Source organism: Lutra lutra, chromosome 7, assembly GCF_902655055.1.
Source record: "Lutra lutra chromosome 7, mLutLut1.2, whole genome shotgun sequence".
Lineage (NCBI taxonomy): Eukaryota > Metazoa > Chordata > Mammalia > Carnivora > Mustelidae > Lutra > Lutra lutra.
This window is the reverse complement of record NC_062284.1, coordinates 103,001,774-103,014,410: the sequence shown is the minus strand read 5'-3', so window position 1 is coordinate 103,014,410 and position 12,637 is coordinate 103,001,774. Positions and strand designations below refer to the sequence as shown.

Here is a 12,637-nt window from a genome sequence, read left to right as displayed (position 1 = left end):
TTTTCTCTTCTCTCTCTCTCTCTCTTCCCACTGCCCCTCCCCCTACCATGTGCCCCCACTCTCATGTTTGCTCACTCTCTTAAAAACAAAAATGCTCTTTGCATGCTCATTGAAATGATTGCAATGCCTTGGCTTACAGCACTCCATTTGCTACTTTACTGAGCAATTTTATGGCCATAAAACTTGAATATTTTATTTTTAAACAATTTTATGATTACCAAACAATTTAGGTTCATTGTAGAAATATTAGGAAAATATGTAACCAAAAATAGGAAATGAGAACTATCTTTTATTATACTCTCTAGATCTAAGAATTATTGGAATTCTGGCATTTACTTTTCCCTTTGTCCACTTTCTCTAAGTGACCCGGGGCAGGTAACTTTAAGGCGCATCACTTACCTGTCTGTACCTCAGTTTCTATAACCCTAGCTACCTCCTAAGGTTCTTGTGAGGACTAAATGGGTAAAACTCTTTCAAAACAGTGCCTGCCACTATAATTATAGATATTTTACTTTCCAAAACTAGACTAAAACTATATAGTTTTGGATTCTGCTTTTTAAAAAAACTTTTTGTTAATTTAATAGTCTTTCTCATATTCTTTTTTTTTTCTTTTTTTTAAGGCCTCATTGATAAAGCTATTGGTCATGGTAGCAGCAGAATCCTCTTCTTGGAAAAATGGTTTTGAGATTTTTATGGAGGACAGTTCAGCAGTATCTAATTGAGATAGTATTCATTAAAGAAAAATGTTTACCATAAAATATTAAAGAACTACTAGGGGTCCCTGGGTGGCCCAGTCAGTTGAGCATCTGACTTTTGATCTCAGCTCAGGTCATGATCTCAGGGTCATGAGTTTGGGCCTCACGTTGGACTCTGAGCTGAGTGTGAAGGCTACTTAAATAAATAATAATAATATAATATAAAAGAACTACTATAATTTAAAAGACTGAAAATAGCACAATGTTCAGATGTTACTAGTGTACATTAAAATAATAACTAAATAATAAAGTAACTAAAATTTAATTTTAGTTTAGTCATTAATAGCAGGCCTTCACTAAGCAGTTGCTGGTTAGCTGATTAAGTGATTGCTTAGCTAAAAAAGGTGATTAGTGCTGACTGGGATCTCCATAGCTCCTCTGGATTTGATACAAGGTATTTATTCCTAAGGTCACCTTTGGAAGAACGATTTGAGGGCAAGAACTGTATCTTACTCATTTATGATGTCCCCAGTGCTTAAATAGTTCTTACAGCTCAATGAATGTTGAACTAAATTCTACAAAAAGATTTAAAAGTTAGGTAACCATTTATCTACATTTGGTGGCTTCCATAACAGATTTTTTTAAAGGTAAATAAATAAATACAAATTAATACTACAATTTGGTTAATTGTGGGTTATTGAGCTCCTCCCCGCCGTCTTCCCTTTTAGAAGGTGGTGTATCCGTCAAACTGAGAAAGTACTTGGAGACAGAAAAATGATGCAAGCCGCTCCCTACTGTTTAGAAACTTTCATCCAGGGAAACTTACAGACAGGAGGAAAATCCAGTAGACAAATGATCCAAGCACCATTCAGCTCTCCTCTGCCCTATTCTCTGCCAGTCTTGACTTAATCCCCAGGGCATGGTGGTGAGGTCACAGGGTAGTTCTCTAAAGTGGCACCATCTGAGAACCGGAGATCTCTACTCGTTATCTAAAGCAGCGCCTTCTGTGCACCCGTTTAGGGAGGGTCAGAGAACAAGGCTTTGGGCATTGCAGTTGGGGCTGACATTAACCTCAGAGGGCCTGGAACACATAGCCCTGAGGGAGGTCATTTCAGGGCATGAACAAGATGGAGGGACAAAAATGGAGTCTGTGTTGTCAGCACCCCTACATTGCTACTCTTTACCATTCAATTAATATTCCTTCAGAGTATTAAAAATGGCTTTGCAATTGGAATAGAAGGAGCAAAGGTCCCACTCCCCAAACTGTATCAACACATTGAGATCTTAACATTGCCAAGCCTCCAAATAACCGTTGACCATGTCTAAAATTTACAGTCGCTGTGATCTCTCTTAAGATTGACTTTGTGAGAAGAATTTAACACATGTATAATCGTAAAGTAATGGTGCCTTGCTATTGGACATTTTGAAGAAAAGAGGAAAGAAAAAAGTTTTCTCTAGCTCCTCTGGTAACATGGCTATTATAATTTTGCTATATTCCTGTTCACTTTTTTCAACAGTGAAAAGCATAGTCCATTTCATTTCCCACTAACACTATGTTATATTCATTTTTCTATGCTGTAACTTGGCTTTCATTGTTAATGTTTTTAGTGATTGCATAATATGCCATCAAACAGATTAGACTGTTACCAAACCATTCTCCCAGGGTTAACATTTAAATTGCTTCCAGTTTTTCACTGCCTGGAAACTGGTGAACCTCTTTAAGCATATGATTTTATGACAAATCATCAGGTATGGCATTTTGGGTCAAAAGGCTCCGAAGTTTTTATGGCTCTCAACACGTTCTGCCCAAGTGCTTTCTAAAAGGATTATAAGGGTGCCTGGCTGGCTTAGTCATTAAGGGTCTGCCTTAGGCTCAGGTCATGGTCTCAGGGTCCTGGGATCCAGCCCTGCATCAGGGTCCCTGCTGGGTAGAAGCCTGTTTCTCTCTCTCCCACTCCCCCTGTTGGTGTTCCCTCTCTTGCTGTGTCTCTCTGTCAAATAAATAAAACCTTAAAAATAAATAAATAAATAAATAAACAAACAGAAGGATTATATTAATTTACAGTGTCACAGCTATGTAAAAATCTACACCCTTGAATTCATTGTTATAAATATGATTTAGGCATAATTTCCCTGCCACATAGAAGAACAACACCAATTACAGCATTCTTTCTTCTACGTATGTGTCTTTATTTGCCCTAAAATACATAATAATGGAATTTTGACATATTTTTAAGTGATACTGTGACCTCTTTTCCACAGCTTTTTTCTTAACAGTTTTTTATTTCAGGGTTGCTACAATTATAAGAACTGCTGATTCATTAATTTTTAATACAGAGTTACCATTCTGATTTTAGGTCATCATTATTTTGAGTTAGAATGTATCATAAACGTTTCACAGTTAAAGTCTATAGAACAGACAAAGATTTGCAGACTTGTGCTTATTAAATACATTTCCTTCGGAAAGATGGTGTCCCTCTGATGGTAAAAATCTCAACTAAAAGAGCTATGCTATCTTTGCCAATTTCATTATGTAGTTTCATCCAGAAATGCTTAAATATAACATAGATAAATAAAATTGCATAGAAATCCACCAACTCCTTTTGTTCTAGATGCTCTATTTCCTTCTATCCCTATCTTATTTGTTGAAACTACTGGTGTGATTTATGAATTTGTTAAGAGGAATTACCCCCAGACAATCAACTCTTAGAAAACATATATCTCCTGGGGCTCCTGGGTGGCTAAGGCAGTTAAGCAACTGACTCTTGATTTCAGCTCAGGTCATGGTCTCAGAGTCATGAGACTGAGCCTCCTGATGGGCTCCATGCTCAGCAGAGAGACTGCTAGAGATTCTCTCCCTCTCCCTTTGTCCATCCCCCATCCCTGTTCTCTCTCAAAGTAAATAAATACATCTCTAAAAAAAAAAAAAAAAAAAAAAAAAACAAACCCATATATCTCCCAAAGATCCTATATCAGAACATAATTAGTAATTTTGGGAAAATAGTGTATACAGACTATGTTATTTCTAAACATCCTTTTCTTTCTTGCTTTCTCTTTCTCTTGCCAATCAAAAAATACTTTAACAACAACAGCAGATTTTATCTATACAGAGCTTTACAGTTTTCAGAACATTTTCACATGTATTATTTCCATTTCATCTTAAACACAACTCTATCAAGTGTGTATGTAAGTAGACATGATCACTCCTATGGTTTGTGTATGGGAAGACAAAACTTCTGAACCATGAAGGTTCAGGTGTCATTTGCCTAAAGATAAACATCTCCTATACCTCATCACAAGAAATTACAGGGCTTCCTCCCGGGTTATCTACATTTGCTAAAAATGTTGAGAATAACATAACACTTTAATATTAAAATAAATTCCATATAGAATTCACATTTTATGGAGAAAAATACATCAATATGATTCTTAAGGAAAGATGTAAGTTTGACTAACTTTAGAATGAGATGGACCACGCTAGGCTGCTGCCTCAGGCCACTGGAGATACCACCAACACTTCTCTACCCTTAGATCTGTGCAAAGGAAAACATTTAAGAAATACAGCTAGGAAAAAAAAAAAAGAAATACAGATGAGAATACAGACATGAAGCAGAGGTGAGTTGTCCCACTGATATCTGCCCAAATTCACAAATCACTGAATCAAGAGCAAGTAAAATGGATATTGTTTGATGCTACAAACATTAGGGTAGTTTGTTGCACAGCAGTAGATAACTGATATAATCCCCTTTGTATATTTTCATTCATGATATTATTTGTGTCTCTTTTTTGGATCCATCTTACTAACATTTTATCTATTTTGATTTTTTTAAAAGATTTTATCTATTTTTTTTGACAGACAGAGATCACAAGTAGGCAGAGAGGCACGCAGAGAGAGAGGAGGAAGCAGGCTCCCTGAGCAGGGACCCCGACTCGGGGCTCGATGTGGGGCTTGATCCCAGGACCCTGGGATCATGACCTGAGCTGAAGGCAGGGGCTTTAACCCACTGAGCCACCCAGGCGCCCCCCTCATAAGTTCTTTTTAAAGCAAGAGTTTTTTTTTAACAGGAATTGCTTTTTTTTTAATTTATTCATTTATTAAAGATTTTTTGTCTATTTAACAGTAATTTCTTAATTTATCATTTTGGTCTTAATATCTAACTTCATTGGAATCTATTCATTGAAGTTTATTGACATTTCTTCATGGTCTGCTATGTGATCATTTGTAGCTGTTCCACATGTGCTTGAGAAAGATGGATTCTCTTATTGGTCCTTGTTCTTCTGGTCAAGTTTGTGAATTGTTTTGATCAGGCCCTTCATATATCCTTGCTAATATTCTGTATGTTTGGCCTATCAGTAATGACAGAGGTGTGCTGAATCACCGACAATCAAGTGGACTTACAGGTTTTTTTCTGTAGTTCTATACATTTTTGCTTCATCCATTCTGAGTCTATCTTATCAGATGTATACATGTTTCAAATTACTCTACCTTAATGAATAGAAACTTTCATCATGACACTGTGACTCTCTTCATCCCTAACAATGTATCAGCTTTCTTTTTGGCTAGTATTTGCCTGCCATAATTTATACCATCCCTTTATTTTTCACTTCATGTCTGTGCTTTGGGCATATGTCTTATAAATAGCACATACCTGGATTTTTAAAATCCAATATATCTTCTGATTAGAAATTTATTCCACTTACACTTCTTGTACTTGTTGATATATTTATAAAATTTTCTATCATCTTAATCTGTAACTTCAGTTTCTCCCACATTTTCTATTTCCTACTTTTAAAAAAGTACTATATGTAAAAGCCCCTTATCAGATGAGAATTTGAGTACACCATCTTATCCCTTGCTTTCTCTTTACTCTCACCTTCCTTATCTTGATATTATCTAGAGACTTTCTTTCTAGGTTATTGTGAATGTATGTTCTCTTTCTTCTGGTCTTAGCAGTTTTTAAACAACAACAAACATTACTAATGTGTTTGTTCATTTTCAAAAATCTTTTTTTTTTAATTTATTTATTTGAGAGAAAGAGCGCACAAGCAGGGGGAGTAGCAGGCAGAGGAGAGGGAGAAGCAGACTCCCTGCTGAGCAGGGAGCCTGATGTGGGACTTGATCCCAGACTCTGAGATCATGACCTGAGCTGAAGGCAGACACTTAATCGACTGAGCCACTCAGGCGTCCCCAAACACCTGTTTTTATATTCCTCTCTATATCTCCTGGAGCTCTCAGCTGCTGCTATATAGGAACAGGCACAGTTGTCCCAAGAGAATGGTAGCAGAGAAAGCCAAATTTTTACAATTTTCTGTTTTACTCTCCACTGCCTCCTGCCCCAAGCCATATCCATCTTCCCATAAACACCAGTTCAGAACATCCACATTGCCCCCAGAATTTCCTCTTTCCTTGGTATTTGGGTGTTTACTAGGTAACTTGGCATTTTCCCCCTCTGTAGCTCCTCTGAGGTTGATCTTGGAAGAAGGAGGCGGCAATTTTACTTGGTCAGCATCGTGGTAGGAAACAGAACTGCAATTAATTATTTTAGTTAATTATTAATTATTTAACGTTAATCTTCCCAACGTTCCTAAGAGGTAGATAAGGACATGGAAAGCCGGGGAACTTTCCCAATGTGAAGCTGCAATTTTAAAATATATATATATTTATTTATCTGAGAAGGAAAGAGAGTGCCTGCGTGAGCCAGTAGGGGTGGGGTGGGGGAGGGGCAGAGGTAGAAGGAGAGAGAATCTTTGGCAGCCTCCACGCTGAGCCCGGAGTCTGATGCAGGGCTTGATCTCAAGACCCTGAGATCACAACCTGATATGAAACCAGGACTCAGAGGCTTAACTGACTGTGCCACCAAGGTGCCCCTAAAGGTGCAATTTTAAACTGCATCTATTTGACTCCAAAGCCTGTGCTTTTTCATTCTCAAATTAACACTGAAACAAGCCGTATTTTCAGCTAGGAAGATAAAAATACCTTGGTTTGAGTCGTGGATCTGCCACTTAAATAGCTGTGGGATCTAACACAAGTCATTAGTCCTCAAAGTCCTTTCCATCAATAAAACATTATTTCTTACTTACACTCTCTGCCTGTGTTTCAGTTCATTCCACTATGGTTTCTGCCACCATTATTCAATTGAGATTATTCTCACCAAAGTTGCCAGTCTCATCCTTGTTGCTAAATGGATTGAACATGCAATGTTGTGTCCTTCCCATATACCATGCTTTGTTATATATATATACATATATATATATATATTTTAAAGATTTTATTTATTTATTTGACAGAGATCACAAGTAGGCAGAGAGGCAGGCAGAGAAAGAGGGGGAAGCAGGCTCCCCACTAAGCAGAGAGCCCGGTGTGGGGCTCGATCCCAGCACCCTGGGATCATGACCTGAGCTGAAGGCAGAGGCTTTAATCCACTGAGCCACCCAAGTGCCCCTATTTTATATTTCTTAATACACTAAAGTACTACAGTTTTAGTTAACTAAGAAAAACCACCTGAATGGCCATACTTATAGATTTCATTTATATGTAGTGCTAGACCTTTGAGATCAGTGAGAAAAGATTAGAGATACCACACACAAATTAATTTGAGATGGATCACAGCCCTAAATATAAGAGCTCAAACTACTAAATTTCTAGAAGAAAACAGGAGAATAACTTCATGACCTTGTGGTAGGCAAGTATTTCTTAAATAAAAAAAGCACTAAGATAAAAGAAAACATTGATAAATTAGACCCATCAAACTGAAAACATTTTATCTACTAATGATGCTATGAATAAAATGAAAAGGCAACTAACAGAGTTGGTTTTCCAAGTTTTCTGTTCTTAGAGTGGGAGGTTACAGATAAGCAAAGTGAGAAAACTAGAATGATCTATGTGGTAGTGAATTACAATTGGAGACATCAGCATGAATTCATGATTAATTTAACATAGATACAGGTGCTTATGTATAGAAATATTTATAGATACAAATATGCATACCTTAGAATAGAAACAGGTGTATTTCTTCCTTCTGTCACCTGAGAGACTATCCAGTAGCAAGAAGCCCATCTCATATCCAGAACTTGGTTTCTAGTACCATTCTCCAATAAGAGGAACCAAGGCTCCTTAGAGAAATGACTGGATCTAGTAGTGGGGCTTTGAAAATGCAGGGTATGCTCAGAGCATCCTGCAGAGTCAGAAAGTAAGGAATTACTAAAATAAACAAAAACTAATTAAAAACAACCAAAAAAAAGTCCTTCAATCATGAAGATATATTAAAGTGATAGAAGAACAAACTGGTAAAGCTACCAATGGCCAAAGTTAGAAAAATTTGAGCAAAAAAAATAAAGTAGTGTTAGAGTATGACCCAAAGTATAAAATAATATCCATGGGGTGCCAGGGTGGCACAGTCAGTTAAGCATTTGACTCTTGGTTTCAATTCCGGTCATGATCTCAGGGTCGTGAGATCAAGCCCTGTGTAGGGCTCTGTGCTGGGTATGGAGCCAGCTTAAGACTCACTCTCTCTTCCTCTGCCCCTCCCACTATGCTCTCTCTCTCTAAAATAAATAAATAAATCTTTGAAATAAATATCCATGGGTCCTGATAGAAGTGATTAAATAAATAAATAACAGAGAAGAGACAAATCTCCCATGCAAACCATTCCAAATAGCTTATGTTTAAAATGTTTGTCCTTCAGAAGATGGGACATAACCTCCTATTCCTTAAGAGTAGGCTGTCCATAGTTATTTCCTTCCAAAGGGAACAGTCTGGAAAGGGGGAAAATTAGTAATCCTTCAGTAGAGAATTCTGACAAACAGTACCTCAAAAAAGTGGTCAAGCTTAACATTAACAGTGATAAGTCATGTTGATATTACATACTCGATGTGATATAATGGGGATGATGCTTCACCTCTATGGTCTTCCTTCCAAAAACCCATAACCCCAGATTAATCATGGGGGAAACATTAGACATATTCCAACTGAGGGGCATTCTACAAAATATCTGATTAGTACTCCTCAAAATTGTCAAGTTTACCAAAAACAAGGAAAGTTCTGAGAATGTACTGAGAAGTAATGGGAAAATGGATGTGGGACTTACAGGAACTCTATCATTTTTATAATTTTTCTGTTAATCTGAAATCATCCTAAAAGTTTATTATTTAAAAAAAAAAGTCAACCAACAGCCTGGAAGAATATATTCAAAATACATATATATATATGACAAAGGATTTGAACTCAGAAGAGATAGAACTACTACAAATGAATACTTTAAAGACAACCAAATTTAAAAAGATAACCCCCAATTTTAAAAACAGGCCAAAGAACTGAAGAAATATTTCACAAGTTATAAAAATAGTTAATAAGTACATGAAAAGATGGTCACCATCATTAGACATTGGGGAACTACAAAATCAAAACTCAATACCATTTCACACCTACGAGAGGTATTTCAGGATTTCTTTTCCTTTAGTGCCCATGGCTCTTGGTCATGCTGCTTTGAGGAACGAAGAGGTAGATCAACAGAGAAGTGGGCCGCAAAGCAAAATTTATTGAGTTATAGTACACAGCTCCCCAAGAGGGGGGCACCTGGGTGGCTCAGTGGGTTAAGCCTCTGCCTTCGTCTCAGGCCATGGTCTCGGGGTCCTGGGATGGAGCCCACAATGGGCTCTCTCCTCAGCAGGGAGCCTGCTTCTCCCTCTCTCTCTGCCTGACTTTCTGCCTACTTGTGATCTCTCTCTCTGTCCAATATATAAATAAAATATTAAAACAAAACAAAAACAAAAAAGCTCCCTAAGAGGGAGGGGACCCAAAAGGGTTGCCACTGGAGTTTCAAAGTCTAGATGTTTTTATGAGAATGTTGGGAGGCTGTTTAAATATGATTAACTCTCCATGCTCCTGTCACCCAATCCTTTTTTAAGGGTAGTTTCCTCTTGGAGGTGAAGGGGGTGGGGGAACATTGTCCCTGCCTCCCTTTCTTACACCATCCTCCATTAGAGGAGTTAAAATTAGAGTGATGATTCCAAATGTTAGCAAGCATATCCAACAACTGGGGTTCTTATATATCACAAGTGGGAAGGTAAAATGGTCCGACCATTTTGGAAAACTTCTTGTCAATTTCTTATAAAATTAAGCTTACCTACAATGACCCAGAAATTCCACACCTATATTTCCCCAAGAGAAATAAAACATGCCCACAAAAAAGACTTGTACAAGAATGTGTATAACAACTTCATTAATAATAACCAAAAACTGGAACGATCTAACTGTCCATCGGTAGGTGAATGGGTAAGCAAAGTACAGTTGATCCTTAAACTACAGGGGGTTAGCGGTACCAACCCCCTCACAGCAGAAAATCAGAGTATAACTTTTGATTCTCCCAGAACTTTACTAATTGATAGGAACTTACCAATAACATAAACAGTTCATTAATATATTTTGTATAGGTATTATACACTGTATTCTTACAAGAAAGTAAGCTAGAGAAAATGTTAGAAAATTATAAGGAAGAGATAATACATTTACAGTACTGTATTTATATTTTTAAAAAAACAACAAACAAATGGACCCATGCAGTTCAAATCCATATTGTTAAAGGGTCAATTATATACAATGGAATTCTTTTTGATAATCAAAACAACTAAATGTTGATTCACTCACAATAGGGATGGATCTCGAAAACATGAGAGAAAGAAGGAGGATGTGAAAGAAAACCTACCACCTTTATTTTTATGATAGACATCAGAGGAGTGGTTGTCTAAAAGGTGGGCGATTGGAAAGGGGCTTGAAGGAACTCTTGGGTGGTGGTTACACAGCTCTTTATATTTATGAAAATTCATCAAATATACACTAAAAAAAACACACCTGTTTTTCACTCTATTTGAATTTTACTTCAATTAAAAAAAAAATGGAGGAGGAGGAAGAAAAAGACTGGCGGGGTGCCTGGGTGCCTCAGTCCTTAAGCATCCAATTCTTTATCTCAGCACAAGTCTTGGTCTCAGGGTCCGGGGTTTAAGCCCCAAGTTGGGATCCCCTGCGCATGGAGCATACTTAAAAACAAAACAAAAACTGGCACCCTTGAAAAGTTGACACTACACAATAAAATGAGAAATTTGATGGCTTAAGTCCTTCCTTTGAAATGTTGAAGAAAACAGTCCGATAAACTCTGATTTTTGTGACTAAATAGGGAATTAAAAAGCCCTGGAAACTCTAAGCTCCTGTTCCTCCGGAAGCCAAGGTCCTTCCTCAGACACTGGGGATCCTGGAGTACCCGTGACTCCTACGGCAGTTACGTGGGGCCACGCCCAGAAACCCCATTGCTCCGCCTCTCGTCAATTGCAGACCCGCCCATTCAATCCACTCACACCCATCCTTTGAACCGTCCGTTCACCTTTCAATCAATTCAAATATAGCCAGGAGCAAACCAATCGCAAGCCTCTTCGAAGGGAAGAGGCGGGCATTTCCCCGGAAGTGTTGGTTAAAACCCCTCCAATCAGAGGCTCGGTGCGGGAAGTTTGAATTTTGCGGAGCTCTGGATTACGGACCTCTGTTTCTGCTTCTGAGGCGGCAGTGTCCATCAGACCCAAAGGTTCCTTTACTTTTAGTTCAGTTGAGGTTTTACTCCAAAAGCTGTCTCAGGTAAGTGGGTGCTGGGGAGCTGGCGGGAGGGAGCGGACCCACTTTGTAGAAGGTCTGGAAGTCTCGGAGGACCGAGAGGGCTAGACGCGCAGCTCAGGGGAGTCTCCTCTAGGACCGTGTTACAAGTCCTTCCTGTAGTTGATGACGCAGCCCTCCAGGAGAGTAAATATTTGTTGCCCTGACCTGTGTGGTAGTAGTCAGCGTTTCGCCACCGGGGCGTAATTAGCCTTCGCGGCGGGATAGTATTTAGTAGGTACCGCTAAGTACTGTTGGCCCCAACCTTAAATTCCAGTAGCTCTTCTCAGATCCTGTGAAAACTGAAAACACCCCGGCTAAGAACTTCTAGGCAAGCAAGACTAAGGTATTTCTAGATTTTCAAGCTCGAAGAAACTCCGGGAAGTCAAAGAACAGAGCTTAGATGTATGCGAAAAGCCAGGCTGCCTGACCTGGGATGCCAGCTCCACCACCCTTTAGCTGTGCTAACGGAACAGTTAATTTACTTCATCTGTATAATGGCGGTAATACTATCTTTTAGGGTTTACGTGATTATTAAGTATCCCTTTAGTGTTCGTTCTCTTTGTCCCTCTCCTTCCTTTCTCTGCGGTGTATAATGCTATGCTGTATTTTAAAATAACTAATTTTTTTATTTATTATTTTTTTTAAAGATTTTATTTATTTATTTGACAGACAGAGATCACAAGTAGGCAGAGAAGCAGGCAGAGAGAGATAGGAGGAAGCAGACTCTCTGCTGAGCAGAGAGCCCGATGCGGGGCTCAATCCCAGAACCTGGGATCATGACCTGAGCCGAAGGCAGAGGCTTTAACCCACTGAGCCACCCAGGCGCCCCTATTTTTTCTTTTATATGTAGTAAATTCATACTTGGCAGGAGGTGACAAATCAAATAGTAGAGGAGGATTCTTGAAAAGCACAGTCCTTGGGTCCCTGCTGGCCCAGTTGGTAGAATGTGGGACTCTTCACCTCCCTGTAGAGAGTTGGGGAGGCCCAGGTTGGGTGTAGAGTTTACTTTAAAAAGAAAGAAAGAAAGAAAACAAAACCACAGTCCCTTGTCACTGCCCCATGGCTCTTGAACAAGAATCTTATTGGCATCCAGGTCATATGCATTCTGATTTTTAGACTCTGTTGATTGCTTTAAATCATGTAACATTTTAATTTGTTGCATATCTTTTGCAGATTTTTCTTTTATCTGGAGTTTTCTGGCAGACTTTCTTAGTTATTCCTGTTGAAAAGTATAGTGTGCTTAGAATTTTTTTTTAACTTCCTAATGCCTCCTGTTTATATTCTGGACCATAGCTTCCTG

At 38.5% G+C, this 12,637-nt stretch overlaps 1 protein-coding gene across 2 annotated transcripts in view; it reads left to right on the top strand.

Moving 5' to 3' along the window:
* The first annotated feature begins 11,184 nt into the window (after positions 1–11,184).
* DLGAP5 (DLG associated protein 5) overlaps positions 11,185–12,637 on the top strand; it is a 38,631-nt gene continuing 37,178 nt past the window's right edge. Inside the window, exon 1 of one of the 2 annotated variants that reach the window (XM_047738749.1) lies at positions 11,185–11,319. The gene's annotated coding sequence lies outside the window, so the exon portion shown is untranslated. Of the gene's footprint in view, positions 11,320–11,516; positions 11,681–12,637 lie in introns of those variants that run through there. The other variant, XM_047738750.1, reaches the window with a different exon arrangement.